At 39.4% G+C, this 27987-nt stretch overlaps 2 protein-coding genes across 4 annotated transcripts in view; one reads left to right on the plus strand and one right to left on the minus strand.

Annotated features, from left to right (window-relative positions):
- The window catches only part of POLE4 (DNA polymerase epsilon 4, accessory subunit), a 266067-nt gene extending 249826 nt beyond the window's left edge, over positions 1-16241 (plus strand). For 2 of the 3 annotated variants that reach the window (XR_008618926.1, XR_008618927.1), the window contains exon 7: positions 15855-16241. The gene's annotated coding sequence lies outside the window, so the exon portion shown is untranslated. The remainder of the gene's footprint in view (positions 1-15854) is intronic. The other variant, XR_008618925.1, reaches the window with a different exon arrangement.
- The window catches only part of TACR1 (tachykinin receptor 1), a 278221-nt gene that overhangs the window by 157447 nt on the left and 92787 nt on the right, over positions 1-27987 (minus strand). The window lies entirely within an intron of this gene.

Consider the following 27987-nt stretch of genomic DNA (forward strand, 5'->3'; position numbering starts at 1 on the left):
TGATGGCCATTCTGACTGGTGTGAGGTGATACCTCATTGTACTTTTGATTTGCATTTCTCTAATGATTAGTGATGTTGAGCATCCTTTCACGTGTTTGTTGGCAATCTGTATATCTTCTTTGGAGAAATGTCTGTTTAGGTCTTCTGCCTATATTTTGATTGGGTTGTTTGTTTTTTTGATATTGAGCTGCATGAGCTGCTTGTATATTTTGAAGATTAAACCTTTGTCATTGCTTCATTTGCAAATATTTTCTCCCATTCTGAGGGTTGTCTTTTCGTCTTGTTTATGGTATCCTTTGCTGTGCAAAAGCTTTTAAATTTCATTAGGTCCCATTTGTTGTAGATTTTTTGATGATGGCCTTTCTGACAAGTGTGAGGTGATATCTCATTGTAGTTTTGATTTGCATTTCTCTAATACTTAGTGATGTTGAACATCTTTTCATGTGCCTCTTGGCCATCTGTATGTTTTCTTTGGAGAAATGCCTGTTTAGGTCTTCAGCCCATTTTTTGATTGGGTTGTTTGTTTTTTTCATATTGAGTTGCATGAGCTATTTGTAAATTTTGGAGACTGATCCCTTGTCAGTTGCGTTGTTTGTAAATACTTTCTCCCATTCTGTGGGTTGTCTTTTTGTTTTGTTCATGGTTTCCTTTGCTGTGCAAAAGGTTTTGAGTTTAATTAGGTCCCATTTGTTTATTTTTGATGTGTCTAGGAGACAGATAAAAAAACATATTGTTGTGATTTATGTCAAAGTATGTTCTGCCCAAGTTTTCCTCTAAGAGTTTTATAGTAACCAGTCGTACATTTAGGCTTTAATCCATTTTGAGTTTATTTTTGTATATGGTGTTAAAGAATGTTCTAAGTTCATGTTTTTTACATGTGGATATCCAGTTTTCCCAGCATCATTTATTGAAGAGACTATCTTTCTTCCATTGTATAGTCTTGCTTCCTTTGTCAGAGATTAATTGACCATAGGTGCGTGGGTTTATTTCTGGGCTTTCTGTCCTATCCCATTGATCTATATTTCTGGTTTTGTGCCAGTACCATACTGTTTTGATGACTGTAGTTTTGTAGTATAGTTTGAAGCCAGGGAGCCTGATTCTCTATCTCCATTTTTCTTTCTCAAACTTGCTTTCACTATTTGCAGTCTTTTGTGTCTCCATACAAATTTTAAGATATTTTTGTTCTAGTTCTGTGAAAAATGTCATTGGTAACTTGACAGGGATTGCATTGACTCTGTAGATTGCCTTGGGTAGTATAGTCATTTTGACAATATTGATTCTTTTAATCCAGAACATGGTATATCTTTCCATCTGTCTGTGTCCCCTTTGATTTCTTTTATCAGCGTCATAGTTTTTGGGGTACAGGTCTTTTGTCCCCTTAAGTAGGTTTATTCCTATGTATTTTATTTTTTTTTTGGTGTGATAGTAAATAGGATTGCTTCTTGAATTTCTCTTTCTGGCCATTCAATGTTTGTGTATAGAAATGCAACAAATTTTTGTGTATTAATTTTGTATCCTGCCACTTTACCTAAATTAATTGATGAGCTCTAGTAGTTTTCTGGTGGCTTCTTCAGGATTTTCTATGTATAGAATCATGTCATCTGCCCAGAGTGACAGTTTTATTTCTTCCTTTCCAATTTGGATTCCTTTTATTTATTTTTCTTCTCTGAATGCCATGGCTAGGACTTCTGAAACTATGTTGAATAAAAAAGTTTTCCTCTAAGAGTTTTATAGTAACCAGTCGTACATTTAGGCTTTAATCCATTTTGAGTTTATTTTTGTATATGGTGTTAAAGAATGTTCTAAGTTCATGTTTTTTACATGTGGATGTCCAGTTTTCCCAGCATCATTTATTGAAGAGACTGTCTTTCTTCCATTGTATAGTCTTGCCTCCTTTGTCAGAGATTAATTGACCATAGGTGCATGGGTTTATTTCTGGGCTTTCTAACCTATCCCATTGATCTATATTTCTGGTTTTGTGCCAGTACCATACGGTTTTGATGACTGTAGTTTCATAATATTGTCTAAAGTCAAGGAGCCTGATCCCTTTAGCTCCGTTTTTTTTTCTCAAGATTGCTTTGGCTATTCGGTGTCTTTTGTGCCTCCATACAAATTTTAACATACTTTGTTCTAGTTCTGTGAAAAATGCCATTGGTAATTTGATAAGGATGGCATTGACTCTGTAGATTGCCTTGGGTAGTAGAGTTTTTTTGACAATATTGGTTCTTTCAATCCAGAACATGGTATATCTTTCCATCTGTTTGTGTCACCTTCAATTACTTTAATCAGTATCTTACAGTTTTCGGAGTACAGGTCCTTTGTATCCTTAGGTAGGTATATTCCTAGGTATTTTATTCTTTTTGATGCAATGGTAAATGGGATTGTTTCTTTAATGTCTCTTTCTGATCTTTTGTTGTTGTTAATGTAGAGAAGTGCAAGAGATTTCTGTGTATTAATTTTGTATCCAGAAACGTTACCAAATTCATTGATGAGCTCTAGTATTTTTCCGGTGACATCTTTAGGATTTTCTATGTATAGTATCAGACATAATCACACACAGAAGCATACACATACACACTCACAAAAAGAGAAAAAGGGAAAAAATATATATATATATATCATTGCTCCCAAAGTCTACCTCCTCAATTTGGGATGATTTGTTGACTATTCAGGTATTCCATTGATGCTGGGTACATCAGGTTGATTGTGAAGATTTAATCCGCTCCTTCTGAGGCTGCTGAGAGAGATTTTCCTTTCTCTTCTTTGTTCACACAGCTCCTGGGTTTCAGCTTTGGATTTGGCCCCGCCTATGCATGTAGGTCACCTGAGGGTGTCTGTTCTTTGCTCAGACAGGAAGGGGTTAAAGGAGAAGCTGATTCTGGGGCTCTGGCTCACTCAGGCCAGGCGGAGGGAGGGGTAGGGAGTTCGGAGCGAGCCTGTGGCGGCAGAGACCAGCGTGACGTTGCACCCGCCTGAGGCGTGCCGTGTGTTCTCCTTGGGAAGTTGTCCCTGGATCACGGGATCCTGGCAGTGTCAGGCTGCACTGGCTCCCAGGATGGAAGTTGTGGATAGTGACCTGTGCTTGCACACAGGCTTCTTGGTGGCTGCGTCAGCAGCCTTAGTGTCTCATGCCAATCTCTGGTGTCCACTCTCATAGCCGCAACTCGTGTCCATCTCTGGAGCTCCTTTAAGTGGCGCTCTTAATCCTCTCTTCGTACACCAGGAAATGAAGAAGCAAGAAAAAGTCTCTTGCCTCTTCTGCAGCTCCAGACATTTTCCCGGACTCCGTCCCGGATAGCTGTGGCACACTAGCCCCCTTCAGGCTGTGTTCACGCAGCCAATTCCAATCCTCTCCCTGGCATCTGACCTCCGAAGCTGGAGCCTCAGCTCCCAGCCCCTACCTGTCCCGGCGGGTGAGCAGACAAGCCTCTCGGGCTGGTGAGTGCCGGTCGGCACTGATCCTCTGTGCGTAATCTCTCTGCTTTGCCCTCTGCACCCCTGTTGCTGCACTCTTCTGCGTGGGTCCGAAGATTCCCCCCTCTGCCACCCATTGTCTCTGCCCGTGAAGGGGCTTCCTAGTGTTTAGAAAGCTTTCCTCCTTCACAGCTCCCTCCTGGAGGTGCAGTTCCTGTCCCTATTTTTTTTATCTCTGTTTCTTTTTTCTTTTGCCCTACTCAGGTACGCGGGTAGTTTCTTGACTTTTGGGAGATCTGAGGTCTTCTGCCAGCGTTCAGTAGGTGTTCTGTAGGAGTTGTTCCACATGTAGATGTATTTCTGATGTATTTGTGGGGAGTAAGGTGGTCTCCACGTTTTACTCTTCCGCCATCTTGAAGCTCCTCCTCTCTGTCTTACTTTGCTTAACTTACTGTGTTTGGGGTCTCCTTTTTGCAGGCTGCAGGTTCGTAGTTCCTCCTGTGTTTGGTGTGTGCCCTCAGTGGTTAAGATTGGTTCAAGTAGGCTGTGTAGGCTTCCTGGTGGAGTGGACTAGTGCCTGTGTTATGGTGGATGAGGCTGAATCTTTTCTTTCTTGTGTGCAGGACTGCATACAGTGGTATGTTTTGGGGTGTCTGTGACCTTATTATGATTTTAGGCATTTTCTCTGCTAATGGATTGGTTTGTGTTCCTGTCTTGCTAGTTTTTGGCATAGGTTGTTCAGCACTGTAGCTTGCTGGGTTTTGAGCGGAGCTGGGTCTTAGCCATGAGATGGAGATCTCTGGGAGAGCTTTCAGCATTTGTTATTACGTGGAGCCAGGGGGTCTCTGGTGGACCAATGTCCTGAACTCGGCTCTCCCCTCTCGGAGGCACAGGCCTGACACCTGGCTGGAGCACCAAGACCCTTTTGGGAAGTCTGAGGTCTTCTGCCAGTATTCAGTAGTTGTTCTGTAGGAGCTATTCCACATGTAGTCATATTTCTGATGTATTTGTGAGGAAGAAGGTGATCTCCACTTCTTACTCATCTGCCCTCTTGAATGTCCTTCTATTTCATTATTGGTGTATAGAAATGTAACAGATTTCTGTATATTAATTTTGTACTGCAACTTTACTGAATTATTTTATTAGTTTGAATCGGTTTTTTTTGGTGGAGACATTAGGGTTTTCTATACAATGTATCATGTTTTCTGCAAATAGTGATGGTTTTACTTCTTCCCTTCCAATTTGGATTCCTTTTATTTCTTTTCCTTGTCTGATTGCTGTGGCTAGGACTTCCAATACTAATTTAAATAGAAGTGGCAAGAGTGGGCATCCTTGTCTTATTCCTAAATTTAGAGGTATAGCTCTCAATTTTTCACCATTGAATATGATATTAGCACTGAGTTTTTCATACATGAGATTTATTATGTTCCCTCTATACCAACTTTGATGAAAGTTTTTCTCATGAATGGATATTGAATTTTGTCACATATTTTTCTGTGTCTACTGAGATGATCAATTGATTTTTAAAAATTTCATTAATGAATTAATTACTTTTTATTGAATGAAAGTTTTTTAAAATTCTATAGTGCTTTACAATTTTCAAAAGTTTCATATACATGATTTCATATAATCCCATAGTAACCCATTTTTAAAATACCCTTACTCCTATATTGCCCCTCTCACCTTTATTCTCCCCACTGATAACCACTAGTTTGTTCTCTATACCTGTGAGTCTGCTTCTTTTTTGTTTTATTCACTAGTTAGTTGTATTTTTTAGACTCCACATAAAAGTGATAACATACAGTATTTTTCTTTCTCTTCTGACTTATTTCATTTAGCATAATACTCTCCAAGACCATCCATGTTGTGGAAAATGGCAAAATTTTATTCTCTTTTAATGGCTGAGTAGTATTCCATTGTGTGTGTATATATATATATATATATATGTGTGTGTGTGTGTGTGTGTGTGTGTGTGTATACCATATTTTCATTTTTAAATTTTTATTTTGTATTGAAATATAGTTGATTAACAGTGTTATGTTAGTTTCAGGTGTACAGCAAAGTGATTCAGTTATACATATACATGTATCTATTCTTTTACAAAATCTTTTCCCATTTAGGTTATTACAGGATGCTGAGCAGAGTTCCCTGTTCTATACAGTAGGTCCTTGTTAGTTATCCATTTTAAATATAGCAGTGTGTATATGCCAAACCCAAACACCCAGTCTATCCCCCCTTCCCCCCAGTAACCATAAGTTCATGCTCTAAGTCTGTGAGTCTGTTTTGTAAACAAGTTCATTTGTATCATTTTCTTTAATATTCTGCATATAAGCAATATTATATACTTGTCTTTCTCTGTCTAACGTACTTCACTTAATATGATAATCTCCAGTTTCATCCATGTTGTTGCAAATGGCATTATTTCATTCTTTTTAATGGCCGAGTAATATTTCATTGTATATACAAACCACATCTTCTTCATCCATTCATCTGTTGATGGACACTTAGTTTGCTTCCATACTTTGGCAATTGTAAATAATTCTGTTATGAGCATTGGGGTGCATGTATCTTTTTGATTTAGTGTTTCTATCTTTTGAATGTATACCCAGAAGTGGAATTGCTGGGTCATATGGAAGTTCTATTTTTAGTATTTTGAGAAATCTCCATACTGTTTTCCACAATGGCTGCACCAATTTACATTCCCACCAACAGGGTAGGAGGTTTCCCTTTTCTCCACATCCTTCCTAGTATTTGTTATTTGTGTTCTTTTTGATGATGGTCATTCTGATAGGTGTGTGGTGACATTTTATTATGATTTTGATTTGCATTTCCTTGATGATTAGCAACGTTCAGCATCTTTTCATGTGCCTGTTGGCCATCTGCACTTTCTCTTTACAAAAATGTCTATTCAGTTCTTCCACCAATTTTTTAAGATGATCATGTGATTTTTATCCTTCATTTTGTTAATGTGGTGTATCACCTTGCTTGATTTGTGAATACTGAACTATCCTTGCATCCCTGGAATAAATCCTATTTGATCATGGTGTATGATCCTTTTTATATATTGTTGGATTTGATTTGCTGACACCTTATTGGGGATTTTTGCATCTATATTCATCAAAGATATTGGCTTGTAATTTTCGGTTTTAAAAGTGTCTTTGGTTTTGGTCTTAATTCAGCTAACCTTCTTATTACCAATGTTGAATTCTTTATTTGGTAAGTTATTTATTTATGTTTCATTGTTTACTCTTTCAGGAGTTTTCTCTTGCATTTTCAATTGAAACCAGTTCCTCTGTCTTTTCATTTTGCTTAACTTTTTCTGCCTCTATGAATTTAGGTGAAACAGTTACCTATGGCAGTCTTGAAGGGGTGTTTTTATTTGAGAGCATCACTATACAGACTATGTGTGCCCAATGCCTTTGGTGGGTGAGCTGAATTTGACATGGAGACAAGATACATCTTTCCTCATGGTGTGCTAAGAGGTGGAAGGAGGTGGGGTTGGAGACAGAAGGGATAAAGCTGGAGCCAGGTGTGAGGTGGGGTTTCCATCTGCTTAGTGGCCAACACTGCCCTATTGGGGTTGGGATCTGATCCTAAGTTGCTGGAGCAGAAGCCCTGAATATGGGCCTGAGCTGGTTTTTTTCCTTTTAACTGTGTGCTTTCCTCTCTCCCAGCACCAGAACCTTTGCCCCGGAGGGGGAGAGTGCTGAAGCATGGGAGGCCTGTATCAGCAATTATTTCTCTCGGTCTGCTCAGACACAGCCTTGGGTCCAAATCTCCTCTGTGTCTCACTGCCAATCACTCTCCCCAACCTCTACCACCTTGCCCTGTTGTGGAGCTGTACTGCAGGTCAGACAGGCCTGTGTGAACTTTCAGTCATATCAGGGTGTGAGTTGTGGTAAAGTGGCCACTATCAGAGTTCTGGGTTTTTTCTGAGGTGCTGCTTGAGTAAAAGCCCCAACAATGGCCACTGCTGTCCCGTCCAGGATCCATCCTAGGACCAGGTCACCTCTGAGTCCCATGTTTGAGTTTTCTCCCTGGTTGTGGCAGCCCTAGATCCTGTGTCAAGCTGTGACATGGAGTGAGTGCAGTTGGAGTGTTCACTTGGCTTGGGCTGGGACAATGCTGAAGGTCTTGCAGGAAACCCAGCAGCCACTGGAGCAGTTTTCTAATCACCCTCTCCACTCTGTCTTGGAGGCAAGCCAGCATGCATGCACTCCTCACAAGTGGAGTTCAGCCTTCCCACAGCCCTCCTCTTAGTTCCAGTGGTCCTCCAACCAATCAAAGGAGCTCATCCCGCCAGTGTAAGACCCAGGATTGGGGCATCCAATCTCTGGCTCTCATCACTCACTCCCCAGGGTGGGTATCTGTCTGTGTAATCTCCCTTTTCCTCCGAGTCCCCTCCCAGGGGCACAGATCCCGATCTCATCACTTTTCTTCCCTTCCTACCTGTTTACATATGGATTTTTCTTACAGCATTGGTCCTACAGGAATCTTTCTGCCAGTTTCCAATAGGTTTTCGGTGAGAATTGTTCCACATGTAGATGTATTTTTGATGTGTTTGTGGGGGGAGGTAAGTTCCATGTCTTTCTACTCTTCCATCTTGATCTGACCCCCCCCAATATGGCCTTTATTGCAACTACTCAACTCTGACATTTTTCACCCAACTGCTGTTGAGTGACAGCCACAGGCAACATACAAAAATGCACGTGTGTGGCTGTGTTCCAGTGAAACTTCATTTATAAAGACAGGTAGATGGATGCCTTTGGCCCATTGGCCATAGTGTGCCCACCCCTGCACTAAACAGTCAAATCATTAAGTTAACCTTCTAAAGGAAAGGGAAATTAAATGAGCATTTGTTTAAGCATTCAATATGGGATGCTTAAATGGGGCTGTCCAGGCATTATTCTGGTTTTTATTTCCCATAAAATGCTCTGTTACCCAAGTATTATCTCTTATATTTTGCCCATAAGGAAACTGAGACACAAAGCAATTCCATTATTTGCCCAAGGTCCCATTACTACTGAGGAATTGGAGCAGAGGGAGTTGTCTGAATAGGCCTGTTGGGCTGGAGTTAGGGATCAGGCAAGATTGGAGTCCAGGCTGTCTGACTTCAGCGCCTCTAATTTTTCTACTAAAATGAGAGTGGTAAAGGAGAATCCATGCTTCTGGCTTCCCTGCTGTGGCTACAAAGGCATAACAACGGGTCTGTTTAGCTCTGTCTGACCCACGGGGCTTTGCTCCCCACTTAGTGAAGCTGTGTAAAGCAGCATCTTTCTATGCACTTCAGTCACACTGGGTCCCCCACATAGAGAAACAGGAACTTTTGTATATGTAATTGAATATTTCAGATCTTTCTTTCCCTCATATATAAGCAAGTAAATCATCAGCATTCAATGATCTGATAACAAAGTTACCTTCCTGTTGAGCTGAAGATAAAGGATTTGAGTGGCTCCACTGGGGAAGAAACAAAAACCTGAATTGTAAGTTTATTTGCGACATAGCCAAGATACTAACATCTCATTCAGGAGGGGAATCAATAAGGCAGAAAAGTAAGAAAGATCAGATATCAGGTACACAACAGCCCTGATCAGTGCCCCCCAGCAGAACTGGAATAAAAATGTAGCGCATACACGTCCAGATTGTTAATGGGAAGAGAAGATATATAATTCAGAAATATGCTTTTGTTCCTTTTAAATCAACATGTTTCCATTAAAATGGAAATTGAAGTCCCATCATATGGAGAGTCAATTTTTGGACACTGTAAGATTATCTCTACTTTTCCTGGCCACAGTGGAAATGGAAATAATTTTACTCATTGGCCTTTGGAAGTTACAACTGAATTTCTCAAAGTAGCCTGCTCTATTACGAGAGAGTAGAGAGTAGACACTCTATTATTAATAGAGTGTCTATTAGACACTATAAACACTTTGCTGGGAGTAGAGGATTGGGTGAGTGGCAAGTGCATGCATTTCTCCAACTCAAAGTAATCCAGAAAGGCCAAGGACAAATGAAAATGAAGGTAGGATGCTAAAATTGACAGAAAAAAAATTTTATTTTGTTTTATTCTTGTTTGTTTTTGTTTTGTTTTATTTTAGAAAAAGAACCAAGTCAGGGAAATGTCCATCTGGTGAAATGACTTTAAAAAGTCATTAAAAGGAAAAAGGAAGCCAAATTTGCCTGCAAAGTTTACACAGGCAAATTATTTGAGGTATATGCTTAAAATGAGCTGTGGATAGAGCTGTTTTTTTCTTCTTGGGTACTTCCTGACTGGTCTGTTTTAAATTCTGACAGGGAGCTCTTGAAAAAGCTGTTCTTATATTCTGTCATACCCAATACTCTCACCTCCCTTTTAAGACTCAAATCAGGTTGACCTCTAAAGAAGCCCTGCTCAGGGCCTTTCTTTAATCATCTCCATTACTGTACTGAAACTAAAATGCAGCCTGAAAGCACATTGTCCAATGGCTTTATGTCTTGTCTGTACAATGAGACTGTATGCCCCTTGAGGAAAAGGACAGTTTGCATGCTAATTATGCATTCTTTGTGGTGTCTAGATTGAGGCCAAGTTCAGAGGATACAGGTATTACTTGAGATGTCCCTGCCTTGCCCTTCAGTGGTACAGATTAATTTGGCTCAAACTCTTAGTTTTGTAATCTTGGTAAAGTTCAAGGCCCTATCCATGATGTGTGGGGATTCTCATGGTCTTTCTTTTCATGGTTCCCATTGTAACTAGTTCCTAAATGCATAGGCTGTGTTTTCCCCTCATTCACCTGGATGAAAAACTCACTCTTTATTGGTTTCCATACAAGTTGGGGAGTCTAGTAAGAACTGGGATTTAGAGATCACAGGAGGGTCTCACTGAGTAACTCACATCATCTTGTTGGCTCTCTCTCTTCTCTTGGATTGCCTCAGAAGTCCCAAGTCACTCTCCCTTCAGAATGTGGAACCCTCCAGTTCTTTCAGTTTGCAAATCCAAATCCATAGGGTCTCAGGAGAACAAAGCTAATTCATAATGGGACTCACCCTCCTTAGAAAACATTTGGAGCTTTAAATGATAAATTTTCCCTGACACATTAAACAGGACTTGATGCCTCTCCAACAAGAAACCCTCCTAATAACAGTGCTTTGTGACATTCATGACTTTATCTGAGAGAAGAAAGCTCAGTCACCATGCAAGAGCAAGCTATGTGGATCCTGGTCACTGTGGAGAATAGCAAAGGAAACAGAAGTCTGTCTGGAATGACTTAAGCACATCCAGGTGTGAAGGCAGGAGCATGAACAAAATGGCCTGTATGACCCTCAGTAAACATCAATTTATTCACATCACACATCATCTAGAGGACGGAGGAACTAGGAAAGAACAAGGGAGAGATGGTGTCAAGCTATGACTTTGTCCTCCCACTATTCAATTTACAGATATTTATTGGTCCTCTATCAGGTACTCAATAGGCACTAGAACTACACAGATGAATGAGGTATGGGCCTTTCCCCAAAGAGCACTGATATGTGCCAAAAACGTGTTATGCCATCTCCTGTTACAGAAACCCTATGAAGATTCTTGGATATTCTAAGAAGGTGGCTTGCTTGGTCTATCTCAATGATCTGTTTTTCATACCTTCTGAAACTGTGGTCTACTTGCTAGACTGAACTCTCCAGTTTCCTGCAGCTGCATACCCCACTCTCTGCCCCATCTCACTGTGAGAGTCCAAGCCCAAGTTTCTCGTTGCTCTCTACTGTTCTGCTGCAATTTTCCATGCCAACACCCAAGATATGACAGAAAGGAGAGAGGAAACTTTTCTTACACTATACTCGATGCTTTCACATATACTATTCATTTTATTCTCATATGAACCCTGTGATATCCTGTATTCATCCCTCTTTTGTGGATGAGAACACTGAGGTTCAGAGTAGTTGATGACTTGCCTAAAGTAACACAGCCAGTAGAAGCTAATGAAGGAGAGACTGGCTCAATCCTAGAGTCTCTAGCCTTTCTCTTATGTCCTGTCTAGCACACCACTAAGTCCATTTAAGGTGCTGGCTTGTGCTTTCTAGGTGTTCAGTTTTTGTTTGTTTGTTTGTTTTGTTTTGTTTTTATGCCAGTCCTCATACCAAGCCTGAAGTTGCCAAATATTTAAGTCTCAGGAGGAAGCTGCTACACAATAGCCCCTCTGATTCCCTGGGTTTCCATTCTCAAGAAGACAGAAGATTCACAGTAAGTTTGGCAACCAAGTCTGGCATATGTTGACAAAGTAGAAACAATGGTTTCTGACTCACTTATAAGCTCCTCAGTTAAGTCCCCTAAATTCAACTGGGAGTGGGCAAAAGCAATGAACAATAAAAGACAGAAACGCCTCGGAGACTGGAGGCTGGAACATTTAGGGGAAAGGTGATTCAGTTATTCATTCATTCATTCATGCAACACATTTTTAAGTGCCTGGAACTGTGTAAGGTGATGGGCACATAAGACAGATAAGACATGGTGCCTGCTTAAAAGAAATCCATGGCCTATTAGAGAGAGTAGCGCTTGCTAACCAGAGGAGAGGGCAAGTTAACCAGAGAGGAGCACATGCGCATCAGAAGGGAGGGCAGGTTAACCAGAAAGGAGGACCTAACAAGAGAGGAGCCTTGTTAACCAGAGGGGGGATGTTAACTAGAGAGGATGTACTACTAACCCAAACTTGACTGGTCCTCAGAATCACCTTAGTTGTTTTATAATTTATATGGATTCCTAACCTAATAAACTGGAATCTTCCAGAGCCATTATTTGTATTGTTGATAAAATCCCTAGTTGATTCCAACAACCATGGCAGTTGAGAATAAAGCCTTACATGTACATTATAGAGAAACGTGCACTGGGTTCAGTGTGGATACCAAGGAAGGGTCTGCTGGCACAATTCTGGGCTTCACAGAGGAGACAATATCTGAAGTGAGCCTTCAGAATTGCAATAAAGCAAATAAAGTGCACAAGGGTCCTGAGAAGATGGTGGGAGGAAGGCTTCCAGGTGGAAGACTCCATATGAGCAGAGGCACTGCGGTGTGGACTACCATGATGAGCCAGGAGGTTTGGTTGGGCTGGAGCCTAGGGTCTGAGAGAGGAGAAGGTTAGAGAAAAGACTGGAAAGTGAGCTAGATTCCAGGTGGCCTTGTTGATGACACCAACAAGTTTGAATTTTACCCTATTTGATATGGACTACTATTTAAATGTTTAAATCAGGGAGTGAAATGATCAGCTTTCATTTCAGAAAGATTACTTCAGAATTTCTGGAACAAGATGGGCATTTGAGCCTACACATTTAACTCTACTCTTTCTCAAATTTCCATGGAAATATCCAAAGAAATATAAAAAAGAATAATCAGGGAATGATGCCTTCCTTGAACCATAAGTGATGACAGTCTTTACATGAGTTAACATTGACCGAGCATTACTGTGTGTAGCCATTGTCTGGAATGCTTAACATCATGGTACTCCATGATAGGTGAGTGTTATCACTATCCACACTGATGGGTTATTATTATCCCCCTAGTACAGATGAAGACACCATAGCACAGGGAATGTAACTATGTTCATCAGTCCCACAGTTAGTAGAAGAGCTAGTATTTGGACCCAAGGAGTCTGGCTCCAGAAAACGAGCACTTACAGCATTATACTGCCTAATATATTGTAAAAATGTGGTGCTAGTAGTCTTCATTAACTGGTGACCAATGCCTCCAGTTCTGTGCATAAGAAAGAGGAGTGATTTCCCATCTACTTAGCAGTGAAGCTCCCCACCATGAGACTGCCTTTGTAATTACTTTCTTAGTTTCCACAGTTGAGGGGAATTCTGACTTGGCACAATTGTTCTTAACTTTGAGCAGCAGGCCCAGGACTCCATGGGGCCATGATTGGGACAAAAGTCATGGGTTTCATAAGTGTTCAGGAAATACAGTGGGAGCTGATAGATGGACCCCTTCCAGGCTTGAGAGTTGTGATAATTAAAAGTGTGGACATAGCCTGTGGGGTTCTGAGTTAACCAGGGACTTATGCTATGTCCTTGAAGAAATTATTTATCAGAACACGAGGTTCTCTTTTGTGCAGATGTTTCTAGCTATAGCCTTTCCCCAATCTTCACAGCCAACTGTAGTCCTACAAACCTAAAGCTGCAGACTTCTGCTTTTCTCTTTTTCTTAAATTTAAGATTAGAACAAGTATCCCCATGATCTCTGACAGAAAACATTGTAACTCACAGCCATGAACAGGGTTAGAAAAATCAGTTATATGAAATGATTCAGCAATTTGAATGAAGAAAATACATCTGAAGAATTAGAACAAATATTCTCTGAAGGAAGTTTACTCCAAAAAGTAAAACTTATAACAAGAAGCAAAACAAAATTGATTCATATTCTCAATAATACTTGGGATTTAAGCACCCACCCCATCTAAAAGCAAAAATCTGATGTCAGGAAATATTGTTCTTAAACAGTTAAATTTGTAAACTAATTTAATTTTTTAAAACATACATTTATCTTATAAGTTTGTAAATTCTTTTTAAATTTCAAATTTTATTTGCCAGTGGTAGTAGTGAATAACAGATTAGATAGCATAGAAAATCACATCAGTGACTCAAAAGTTCAGTTTGAGAAGTTTTCCCAAAACCCAGAAGCAAAGACAAAACAAATATAATACATAAAATATAAGAGATATGAGGGGTGAGTTTAGGAGATAAAATATAGTATAATAGGAATTCTAGAAAGGGAGGCAATAATTAATAAATTTAGAATGTGGTCCCCTGAGGTAAATACAATTTTCAGTTTTTAAATTAAATGGGGCACTTTCTAGAAGAAAAATTACTGAAAAGACAATTTAATATCAGAAAATCTATTAATATAATCTATTATACGACTAGATCAAAGGAGAAAAAATGTCTTTTTATGGATAATTAAAAGATGGTTAATAAAAATTAACATCATTTATTAATGTAAAATAGAAATAGAATGATATTCCCTCAATACAATAAAGTATATACATAGATTTAATTTAGTAGTGAAAGGATATTAAGATTTATGATGAAAAATTGAAGTGGTCTAATGATTATCATTGCTGGTGGTAATATTGTTCTAGGTTAGCCCATGCAATTAAGATGAGAAAAGGAGTAAGAGGCTTAAATAGTGTAAAGTGGGAGAAAACTATCATTATTTGCAGATAATAGCCTATCTACAAAACAAAAAAGAATCAACTGAAAAACAGATAAAACTAATTAGAGATTTCGGAAGATGGTTTCAAAACAAATGTGTAAAAATGAATAGATTCTTTACATACTAGCAGAGCCATTTATAAATCATAATGGAAATAAGATCATATCACAATAGTCATGAAAGTGTATAAAACTTAGAAATAAATTGAATTATGTAAAATCTATATGAAGAAAACTACTAAATATTGTTTTACTGAAAGAAATAAAGAAAAGTCGAATACGTGAAGAAACATTATACCCTGCTGAATGGGCATATCCAATACTGTAATGTTAGAACAATCTAGTGTGTGGAATTTTCACATGTAGGTGGAGAGATGCAGCAATCACATCAGTTATACAACTTGAATTCAGATAAGAGATCTGGTAACAGAGATTTGGGAGTTAGCACTGTGAAGTTAATGGTTGTAGCCATGAACATAGATGAGATTCCCTAGGAGAGTGTGGAGTACAAAGAGAAAGGGGCCAAAGACCAAATCCTGGAGAATACCAACATAATGTGCACAGTGACAGAGGTGCCAGTAAATGATATTGAAAAGGTGTGTTTTAAGACAGAGGAGGAAAACCAGGAGAGAACAGCATCATAGAAATCAAAGAAGACTGACTTAAGAAGTAGGAAGTAGTCTACATGGTCATTTGTTACAGAAGGATCAGGCAAGATAAAAATGGAAGAGTCCATGATATTTGGCTTCTAGGAGATTGCTGGTCACAATGGCAAGAATAGTTTCAGTGGTATTGGGGAGTGCCAAAGTTGAGATAAGAATCACTGAATTTCTTGTGATGCTAATAACCACAGAGGAGACAGTACACATGGAATCTACCAGTTCCTGTGTGAAGTCAACAAATCTTAATGAGTCTCAATTTCCTCTCCTATCAAGTGGAGTTCCAGTTGCCAAAAAATGTGTGATAATGACTGTGAAATGCTTTATAAATTATAAACCACTATACCACAGATGGTGTTATTGTTAGTTCTGGCCAACTTCCATGCAATGTTATAACATGAAATGTGTTAAAGATGATGGCCCTGAGATAATTGTCCTTAAAAATTTTCCCATCACTTCCTCTGTAGTCCTACTTTTTCAGCCCAAGGGAGGTTCTGCAGGCTTGTTAATACAGACACATGATCTGCTCTGTGCTTCTGCACTGACACAAACTAAGCTGCCAGGGAAACCAACAGATCTGAAATGTTTTACAATGCTTGCATTGTTTCAGCCATCAAATGGAGACCAGAATTCCAGTTGCAATCAAGTGAGGTGGTGGAGCGTTTTCCTGTTTGTGTAAGTAGATGCCAGCACTTATATAAGTACTATGTTTCTTCCCAGAACTTAGCTGGAAAGCATCCCTACCCCCCGCCCCCAGGATGTTTGGCACATGGCCCAAACCAGCTGACATTTCAATTGTCCTTCCCCTCTATTGCTGTGATCTCAAATGTTCATGGAACTGACATTTCTCCAAACCCTTAATGGGAACAGTTCAGTGACAAGTGTCAATAACATAATGGGCTTAACCCCACATTTATTCCTTCTTTCATCCATCCCTACAAAATGTATTCATTAAGCATCTATGAAACACCAGGCACTTTGCTAGGGGTAAGGTTCACAGAGATGAATGACACTGAGTTGCTCTTGAAGAGCTTGGGGTTTAGTAAAAAAAAAAAAAAAAAAAAAAAAAGAAAAAAGAAATGAGATAGCACTGAATTACAATACAGTGAGATAAGAACTTTAATAAATGTATGTTCAAAGGGCTATGGGAACCCTGAAAATGGACATCCAGGCTCTTAGTTCAGCCAAAAAACCAAGAGTTGAAGTGTCAGAGGTCTGATTCCTTCTGACTCTGAAAACAGCAAGGTTAGCAGTTGATACACAATAGGTGTTCAATTAATGCTTAATACAGAATTGATAAATGCCACTAAACAAGACTTTCAATCACAGCTCTCCTCATCACTTGAACTCTTTTCCTATTGGGTAATTCATTTCTAAGGGGATAGTGACATGCTCCCTGGAAGAGATTACTACACAGCACACTCTGCCATCCTCGGTAGATAGGCCGATGACTATTAAATCCCAAAGAGAGATGGGGCCAAGACCTATCGGAAAAATTGTTTTAGGCAAAAGTTCAGCAGGATAACCGACTGAGAATGACACGATAGTCACAATCACCTTGATTGAATATAATGAGATACTGTGGCATGGCATGGAAGCAGAAGTTGACAGGAATCTTTTGAGGTCATCCATACAGCAGTGGGACATTTTGAAAAATTGCCCAAAGGGAAGATAGTCTTGACATTGAAATGAGGTAACTCACCCAGGACAAGTTACTCCCTTCTGAGGGTCACTGACCCCATTTGTCAAATACTAAAGTTGGCTGCCTATGCTCTGAGACCTCTTCCAAATCTAAGGACCTAGGATTTGTTTTTAGAATCAGAACAAAGACTATTAAAACAAACCTCTTAATTCTTAGAGTAGGTGTATATCACTGAGGGAGAAGCAGCAGCAAGATTCCTGAAAATCACCCAACACATTCCCCATTTCCTTCCACACGGCTACTAACCCTTTTAACTTATCAGAGCAGAAGATCCAGGCAGGAAAACCCAGGGAACAAAACAGAGGAGACAGTCTTAATTCCTATGTGTAAGAATTTGACTCCTTGCACGTTCTCTCTCCTACTCACGCTAATTATAGGTCATTGGCATCATGTAAATACTCTAAGTAGACTCATTAAAATTTTACTGAAGTTGCTGACTCTGTACAGCACTATTCAGCTTTATTCAGGGTGTTGTACAAAGAAAACAACTGGGGTGTCCCTGCTATATAGGGACATCATCAGCCTTGGTAAAGGACTAGCCTGGCTGAAGGATTTCAATAAAGGTTGAGCTTGCTTGTTAATGGAAGGACGGGGGTTAATTGAAGGATGGGGGCTGGGGGCTGGCTGTGCGGAACACTAGCTCTCTCGGGTGCCCCTCCTAGTGCCAAAGCAGTGCTTGACCCATAGGAAAGCTGAGCATGATGCTGCCTTCCTCCCAGGCTCCTGGCTTCCCCTTGGATTCCAACAATCAGGGTCACATTACTGCTGCTGAGGTATGAACGTCCTATTCCTGAAAACACACTTCTCTTTCTTACACTCTTAGAAGAGAGGACTCCGGCAAGGTAAATACCTACAAAGGCAAGGATTTGACTTAGTGGGCTCAGAGAAGGTACCAGTAAGAGCTGAAAATGGAGGGTTGCACTCACTTAGTTCCCCACCAGTTCATGTACAACGTGCCATAAAAAGGGATATAAATAGTCCAGGTGACCCCCAAATAACCCTGGGCCAGAACCTTGACAAGTGACATCAGCGGGAACCCCACCACACCCCAGGGCAGAGGCCAGGCAGAGGGATGCACTGCCCTCATTCCCAGTGGTAACTATACTTCCAAAAACAAAAAAGGAAAAATATATAAATGTATTTATTTTATTCAGGAGGAGGTGGACAATTTGAGGTGAACAATTTCAATATTTCATTCCATTCTTTCAGTTCTGGTTACTGGCCACTATCAGGAAGATGTGGGAAGGAGCCTGAATGAAAATCTTCTTACTATTGAGAGAGAATTCACAACTGTGAAGCAATTTATGGTGTTTCTACCTAGAAACAGGGAAGTAGGAGCATTCTGAGTCCAAGTTCCCATGGAAATAACCTTTAGTTCAGAGCTGGTTTCTCAGAGAACTTGCATAGACACATATGGATTTATGCAATTCTCATTATCACCTCATAGGTTAGGTCTAAACCTTATTTTATGTATGAGAAAATGGAACCTTGTTATGTTGAGAATTTATCTAAGATCATAGAGACAGTTGAGGGCAGAGAGACTATGAGGCTCTAACTCTGACCCAGGTTGGGTCTCCAACACTCCTCATTACTTTGGGATCTAATTTACTTCAGGTTAATGTCTCGGAGATCTTCAGGTATGTGAATGCGTAGGCATTTGTGGGGAAAGCATTATTCCAGGTAATTACCTAATCAGTATAATTTTGATTAGAAATAGTGGACAAGGAGAGATTTCCAAAACTTCCTAAGTCTCCTTTACTCTCTGCCTTTTTCCTGAGTGGAGCAGGCATATTGTGTATTCTTTGGGTCTGACTTAATAAAAGGGATTACTATAAGGGGCAGCAACAGCATAGTTATTATCCAAGGTAAAATATATATTTAAATAGATAAATGGAAATGGTCCTAAGAGGGGGTCTCTAATCCAAGCTTCAAGTAAAGCTCTAACCTTAGAATCTGTTAGTTTTTATCAGCAGGGGTAAAAGTTGTTTTTGTCAGCTTTGGGTTATTGTCATATATTTTCATCAATTAATTTTTGTTGAAATGCCTGCTGAGTATGTGCTATAGCACAGGGAGACAGCTGACTGTTTGCAACATAATCTAATTTGACAGCTGAGTATTCCTCAAATTAACGTGTCAGAGGATAGCAGAACTGAAAAGAGAAATCTGTGGTCTGTGAGATGCTTGCAATTTAGTGAGAGTTGAGCCTCTGCTTTGAATTCAATTGTCCCATGTCCCAGCCCTGGTTCTGCCTCTGACAAGCTCTGTGGCTTCCAGCAAGTTGTCAATCTCTGAGCATCTGTTTCTGTATTTGTAAAACAGAGATAGCAACTCTAAGGGTGTTGTAGTAAGTGCTTTAGATATATTTTCTCATTTAATTCTTAAAACAACCATGAGCTGATAAAACAAGTTTTTATTGGTATTTTTTTTTGAGAGATAAGTAAAGCAGCTAATTTGTTAGGAAAGGCCAAGGAATAGGAGACTTATTTCTAGTCCAGCTTGGCTATTAACTAATTCTAGACTTGAAAGGGTTCAGAAAGCAGACCCCAAACAATATGCCCACGCCAGTTAAATCATTTGAAGTATTAAGTACTTGTACCAGCTAAGACACAAATTAAAGTAAACAAATGGGGATGCTGTGTTATAAAAGGTCAACTGGTAAGTACTGAACACAGTTAAATCTAAATAATTATTAATTGTTGTATTATCTTTTTATTAAAAAATCTAATAAATCATGTTTTTTCTCTCCTCCAACTTCTTCAACTCCAAGAAACTATTTTCAATAAAACTGGAAACTCTGAGTATTCCTGAGTTTATGCCAGGAAACAAAAAGAATTTCTATCAACCATAGTTCTGAGGAAACTTACAGGTAGGAGAAAGGGAAAGGGTGGTAGGAGATTCATAGCTTTATAAAGCTATACCACAAATCCTTCCCTTAGAAACATGGAGTCTTCCAACTGGAGAAAGAGAAGCCAACCTAGATCTGCCTTCTAGAATAACTGGAGCCATATTGCTACTTCTTCCCTGGCATTAATTGCTGTTTTCTTGCATCAGTTCTGGGACTATAATTACCCACAATGCTGTGTGACTGGGAGTGCCTATATCTAGAAGGGTCAGGTTGGCAGCTGGAAGGAGCTGAGCCTGATGGAGTTGTGGTATGTTCTGGGAGTTCTGTTGAATACTGGAGAACATATCTACTGAGCATTTACTATGTGGCAAGGAAACATACCATTCACTGGGTCAGGTAAGTAAAGAACTAGTGTGTAGGAATCATTGTCACTGATGAAAAGATAAATAGGCAGTAGAACTAGATGTCTCCTCCTGGCAATACTGCAAATAAAATAAAAGACTGCAAAACAGTAAAAAAAAAAAATGAACTAGAATGTATAAATATCAAACAAGACTTGATGTGAAGATCAGAAATGAGAATCTTATCAGCATTTATGTGGACAGTGAGGGAAACCAAGTTAAAAAAAAATGGTACTTACAGTAAACCTTAGCCTGAGAAGAACTTTCCACATTAAAAGATGAATAGAAAAAAATTGAACTTAGAGCCAATAAATTATGAGGGTGTATTATGAAAGGAGGAGAACATACTCAAAAGGCATAGGAAGAACACAGTTTTGGAAAAAAAAAAAAAAAGACTTACTGTGGTTTCCAGAAATAAATTTTATAGTGCAGTTGCTTTGGGCTTTAAAAAGTATTCAGGATAATATGAACTCCACGAAACAGATAAAAGATGAGACGAAAGGAATAAAAGGTGAAATTTAAAAAAAATATATAGCCAAAATAAGAGGCAGGAATGAAAAAAGAATTGATTGAAATGAGAAACAATTTTGAAGGAGTTAAAAATGTGTCTACAGAAGTAATTTCAGCATTGGAGTAAGTAAATTGCAGAAAAGCAAATTAGAAATGAATGAACCAGCTTTACAAGTTGTTCCAGAATGAAAAGGAAAATTACAACAAAATAAAAATAATGAGGAAATTAGGGTTCTTGAACAGGAGAAAGAAATAATTTGAGCAGAAGTAATGATTTCAGACATAAAAGAAAAATGTTCCTAAGTTGAATAAACATCTAGGGCTGCTTATACTAAACAAAATCAATGTATGTGGGAGAGGGAATACACACCTAGAGACACTCTGATATATATATTTTTCTTATTTCAAGAGTTAAAAATGAGGGACTTCCCTGGTGGTGCAGTAGTTAAGAATATGCCTGCCAATGCAGGGGACATGGGTTCAATCCCTGGTCCGGGAAGATCCCACATGCCGCAAAGCAGCTAAGCCCGTGTGCCATAACTACTGAGCCTGCACTCTAGAGCCCACGAGCTACAACTACTGAAGCCCACGCACCTAGAGCCCATGCTCCGCAACAAGAGAAGCCACCACAATGAGAAGCCTGCACACTGCAATGAAGAGTAGCCCCTGCTCGCTGCAACAATAGAAAGCCCGCACTGAGCAATGAAGACCCAACACAGCCAAAAATAAATTAATATATAATAAATTAAAAAGAAGAAAAGAATTAAAAAAGAATTCTAACAACTATCCAAGAAGATACACATTTTGCCTATAGGAAAAAATATTAGGCTGGTCTCATAATTCTTTCCTACTATAAAATTCCAGAAAACAAAGGAACCACATTTATAAAATTATGGGAGGAGAAATCTTATAGTCTGAGAATCGTCTACCTAAGTTACTATTAACGTGTTCAGGCAACAGAAAGAAGTTCTCAGGAACATAAAAGCGCAGAAAATATACCAGCCATACCTTCCTTGTAAACAACAACAACAACAGCAACACCAAAGACATTATTTAATTGGAGAGAAACAGCTCAGAGTCCAAATAAAGGAAAGTTGCTGACTAAAAAGATATGGCTAACATTGCAATAATTTAAATAAAAATCAAAGTTTAATAGTAGTTTAATATTACTATAAGACAATACAAATGTTAAAAATAGCTCTTAAAGGAGAAAATATATAGCATAAAAGCATGAGTCATGTGGAAACAGGGGGGAAGGGGAGGGTGGGACGAATTGGGAGGTTAGGATTGACATATACACACTACCATGTGTAAAATAGCTAGTGGGAATATGCTGTATAGCACTGGGAGCTCAGTTTGGTGCTCTGTGATGACCTAGATGGGTGGGATGTGGGGGGAGTGGGAAGGAGGTCCAAGAGGAAGGGGATATATGTATACATATAGCTGACTCACTTCGTTGTACAGCAGAAACTAACACAACATTGTAAAGCAACTATACTCCAATAAAAATGAAGTCCCATATATAGCTTTCTGTGACTGTAAGGCTGGGGAGATCCCAGAGAGGCTGAGGACTTCAGATTTCACTCTCAGCTCTTTGATACCCCTGCAAAGCCTCTCAATATAATGGTTTTACACTAGAAAAAAAATCCATATATAACTTTTAAACCTGGGTGAGTCAGAGAAAGGAAAGAGGAATTAAAAATGCATGCTAAAATGTTACTCTTTCATAGAGCTATGCAACAAATACAGTTTTATTCTTGGCCTTGACAGTGATAAGAAGAATAGTGTCAAATTTTTTAAAATGTAAAATTAGAACCCCAAAAGTTAACTACAGAGTATGTAACCTTCAAATCACTAGAGGAAACAAAGTCAAAGAAAACACAGTCCATGTAGTAAAGAGGGTATAAAAAAGAAAACAGTAAATAGACAACAATAACAACAAATAATAATATAAAGCAGAAACAGATCAGGCATATTTATCATGACAAGAATATTAATGGCTAAAAAGTTAACAGAAAATGACCCTAAAATATCAGCTGCTTATAAACAACTATGTAGACTTCCTAAAAAATGAATTCCTAGGAAAATTAAAAAATGGACACCTTGTGTACAAATTCAGCTTGTGGAATTGAGCCATGTCTTCTCTTCAGCTTGCAGAGAAAACCTGGGCAGGTTTGGATTAAGAGTAAGTGGGTGGATCATGTAATCACTAATCCAGTGTGAATATTGGATGAATTAGTCAAAACTGAGTTGGAGAAGCCCAACCAAGATTCTAACAAGTACAGACTATTCAAAAAAAAAAAAAAGGAAAGGAAAGAAAGGAAATTTTGGAAATCTTCCCATTAACATTACTCAGAAGCATACTGGAAATCTATTTGCACAGCATGAACAAAAGCAGGTTCTGAAAGTGCATCTTAGAATAAAATGGTATTCCTTTGTGATATCTACAAATTCAGAAGACAGCCATGCAATTAAAAGTTTACAAAATCACCTTTATGAAGGTCAAAGCCGTCCCAAAACATTGCATGTTTTCATGACCCAACCTAAATACTTCTTTAAGAAAAATGATGGAATTTTTAAAAAATGTGGTAGAGGCACACAGTGTAGCATACCTTAACTAATTCAAGTCAATGGCCAACACTTCTGGATCTCCAAATAATAGCAGAAGAAAGCCGGTGCCTTCATATGAAGGTCTATAATAGTCAGTTATTTTAGGAAGGAAAATCTTGAGACCCGAACAATACAGCATGCCAGTGGAAATTGAAAAACTTCAGCTAGAAATAAAAAATATATCAAAGGAAATAGGTTTATTTGAGCTCTGTTTTATCTCAGACATATTTAATCATATATTGTGATTTTCTTGATTGGGGATACAGTTCCCTGTAATTGAAAGTCCATATAATTATATTTTTAGCATTTTTTTGTACACTATTTATGTCTGGGTGACACTCAAGATGCTGACCTTTTTTACCTAAGATCTTTTGGCACATTAATTTTATATTACCATTTTAAAAAGAACTGTTTGGGCCCAGGGTAGACAGCCCCAAAATGTGCCTGAATGGCATGTTGCTCACTTTGAATTAAAGTTACGTAAGAAATGGCCAACACAAGATGGACCCTCTGACTCTCCTGTCTCCCTAGGAGCAGGAAGTAAACCTCTCATGTGAAAGGTGCACTCCCTGCATCTGGAGGTAGAAGATCACCTTTATCACCAATGATAGGGAATTTGGCCCTAGAAGCCTGTATAAACAAACCTTGTTACTTCTTAATTTACTACCCCAAGCCCAAACTCTGTTTAGATTCTTCACTAATTGGGCACACAAAACCTAAGTTCCTTTGTCCTGTCAATTTCTTACAAATTTATTGTTTCTTTGTCTAAAAAATTATAAAAGCTGCCTGCTTTGGCCACTATGAGACTTCTATGTACTTGAATTAAGATTTGTTTCTTTTTGTCCTGTTAATCTCTCTTGTGTCAATTTTATTATTAGTCCAGCTAACAGAACTCAAGAGGGGTCACATGGGGAATTTCCCCTTCCTTGACAGATGGATGACTCAGAGAAATTTTGTCTATGTTTCAAGGTTGTTAAAATTCCATGCTGGGATTCCATTTACAATCTGCTATACTGAGTATGAAGCACTATGTATTTATCACTTGTGGAAGAGACTGTTGGTGCTCTCTCATATCCAGTTATTTTCTCTGTCCTGGTTCTGTGAGAGATTACAATTCTCAATCCCATTACAACTAGGTAAGATTGTGTGACTAAGTCTAACCAACAAAATGTGAGTGGAAGCGATGTGTGTCACTTCTAGGTTAAGACAGTTAAGAGCTGATATGCCACCTCCACACTCACCTTACCCTGTCACAGCAATCTTGGAAGTCATTGTTGAAATGACAGTGTCACAAGATGGAGGGAGATTTGATTCCTGAGTTACCAAATGGAGGAGAGCCCCAGCTGACTCACATCAGAGTGTGGGAGAGAAGCAATAAACTTTTGTGCTGAGCTACTGAGAATTCAGGGTTTATCTATTGCAGCTGCTATTAATTACTTACCCTAGCATAGGCGTTTTCTGTGTTTTCCTTTGGGCTGAAGTTCCTTAGGCCCTATAAATATTTGCTTTGAATGAAGACATGAATCGGTTCATGGCAGTTGAAATGTTCAAACTCTAAAATAAAGGCATTTATGTAAGCCCTAATAATCAACTTGGTGTTTATGAAACACCATATGTTCTATTAAATGCAATTCTACGTTAATTGCTTGGTAGGCAAACATTACCAGGGTTTTTGTTTGTTTGTTTGTTTTAATTAAATCTTTAGAAGATAAATAGGAAAAACGTTGAGATAGGGACACTGAGCTCTGAACTTCCTGATGACTAATTCTCAGAAAGTTAGTACATAGGTATGTTAAAAATATGACATTCAATTTTGTTTTTATTAGAAGCACTTTATGATTTATTTTAAAGAAGGTAGTCTAACCAATATAACAATGTAGATGTCTTAATAGTAAGGGAAGGGAGACAGAGAGAGAGAGAGAAATTGATCCTTATCCTAGTATTCCATTATTACTCTTCATGAGTTTATTCATTGTATTCAGCAAAATTTTAAATGACTCATTTAAATTTCTCCTGCAGGTAGACTAGTTATATTTTTACAAAATTACTGTTTTTCTGTTTCTTTGGAGTGTTTCATGAAGTGGTGTAAATATTGTCACCCTAGTCTTGAAATAAACACACATGCCCTTAAAAAATAAACAAATGAATGTAAAAAGAAAAATCAGGCAAATACAAACTAAAAAAGCAAGAGGGACCGTATATACACTGTACAAAATAAAAATAATAGAAAAATAGCTATGACTAAATGAATTATTTTGTAAGACTTAAAGACATTAACTTAAAAAAGATTTAACAGGTTGAGATCAAGATGTCAGAATAGGAGGACGTGGGGATCACCTCTCTCCACAAGTACATCAAGAATACACCTTCAAGTGGAACAATTCACACAAAGCACCTGCTAAACCTTAGCAGAAGACCTCAGACACCAAAAAGGACAAGAAAATATCCCAGGGTAACCGAGTAAGATGAAGGAGAGAAAGGGAAGAAAAAGAAGAGGAAACGGGATGGGACCCACACCCCTGGAGGAGAGTTGAAGGAGAGGAGAGGTTACCACACCCAGAGAGGCCCCATCACCAGCAGTGAGATATGCTGAAGTGGGGGGTGGGTAGGGCTTGGGGGGCTATCAAAAGAAAGTACAGAAGCTGGTCCATGGCAGGCAGGACAGATTGAGACATGCATGGACATTATGTGCCACAGCCCTGGACACCACAGCCTGAGACGGATGTCTGCCAATTCTGACAGGGGCTGGGTGCTGAAGCATGGGGTTAGGAGAGTGGACTCAGGAGAGGACTACTGTTGGCTGCACAGAGAAAGCCTGAAGGGATGGGAGTGAGGAGCTCAGCTGCTGGGAATACTCTTGGAGGAAGTACGGTCTGCCTTGGAAGTGAGGAACCATTGTTGGGTGACATGCAAGGGGTGGGGCTGCCATCACAGACCCTCGCCCCACATGCCAGCCACTGCCTTTGTGGGTACTGTGAGGGACTCCCACCAGAGTGAGCACACCCCAGTCTGTCACGGTCTCTTGCCAGCCCCTGCCTCTATGGGCACTGAGGGGGATCCCATCAGAGCGAGTGCGCACACCCCAGATGTGGGAGCCATATACCTCTTCTGCCTGAGTGAGAGTGCGTGCCCCATTTGGTTGCTACCACATGCCCCTCCCACTTAAGGGAGCAAGCGCGCCCCTGTCAGCCACTCCCTTTGCCCCCTCTCTCCTGGGTGGGGAACAGACGCCTGAGGGTGGCCCACACACAGAGGTGGGGCTAAAACCAAAGCTGAGCCCCAGGGATGGGGCAACTAAAGGAGAGAAACTGAAATCTCTCCATGCAGTGGCACAAGCTGTGGATTAAACCTAGGCAACCAACTTGGTAAACTGAGGATCTGTGGAATATATGAATGGACATTGAGTGCTCCCACAACTGAGACCAGTCTAGCTTTAGCAACTGTGGACTTTGGGACATGTACACATGGGAGTTGGGTCAGGTCAGAGTCTGAGCTGCCCCCATAGTGCCCACAGTGGGTCCAGAGGCATACCTAGAGGTCCTGGAGGGCCTCCTGGGGAGGCAGGGGTTGGCTGTGGTTCACTGTGGGGACAAGGACACTGATAGAGGAGGCCCCAGGGAGTATTTTTTTCTTTTTTTTTAAAAAAGTTTATTCTCTGGTTTTGTTGTTGTTGTTTTATTTTTAAAATTTTTTAAATATATTTTTTATTTTTCAATTTTTAATTTTTGTTGTTTTGTATTTTTTGTTTTTGTTGTGATTTTTTGTTTTGTTTTGTTTTTATCTTTTTTGTCATTTTGTGTGTTTGTTTTCTTTGCTTTTTAAACTTTTTTTAGTTTCTTTTTTGTTTTTGTTAGTGTTGTTTTTATTGTTACTTTTGTTTTTTCAGTTGTTTGGTTGGTTGTTTTCTTGTCTTTTGTTTTCTTTTTCTATGCTGTTTGCTTGTTTGTTTCTATTTTTGTTTATTTGGTTTTGTTTTTATTATTTGTCTTGGGTTTTGTTTGTTTTTAAATTTTTTTAAATTTTACTGCAATGGTTTACTTGTGGGCACTTCGTTCCCAAGCTGGGGGATGAGCCTGAACCCCTGTGGTGGCAGTGCTGAGTCCAGGCCACTGGACCACCAGAGAATTCCTGGCCCCAGGGAATATCAATCAGCATGAGCTCTATGGAGGTGCCCATCTCAGCACAAAGACATGGCTCCACCCAAATGCCTGCAAACTCCAGGGCTGGATATCTCAGGCCAACCAACCAGCAAGACAGGAACACAGCCCCACCCATCAGCATACAGGATGCCTAAAGTCATACTAAGCTCACAGACACCCAAAAGCACACACTGTAATGTGGTCCTGCCCATCAGAGGGACAAGACTCAGCTCCACCCACCAGAACGCAGGCACCAGTCCCTCCCACCAGGAAGCCTGCACAAGCCTGTGGACCAAACTCACCCACCAAGGGGCAGACACCAGAAGCAAGAGAAACTACAACCCTGCAGTATGAAGAAAGGAGACCAAGACACAGTAGGTTAAAAAAAATGTAACGACAGTGAAATCTGTTGCAGATGAAGAAGCAAGGTAAAAACCTACAAGAGCAAATAAATGAAGAGGAGATAGATAGGCAATCTACCTGAAAAAGAATTCAGAGTAATGATAGTAAAGATAACCAGGATCTCAATAGAACAG

This window comes from Physeter macrocephalus, chromosome 12, assembly GCF_002837175.3.
Source record: "Physeter macrocephalus isolate SW-GA chromosome 12, ASM283717v5, whole genome shotgun sequence".
NCBI classification, from domain to species: Eukaryota; Metazoa; Chordata; class Mammalia; order Artiodactyla; family Physeteridae; genus Physeter; species Physeter macrocephalus.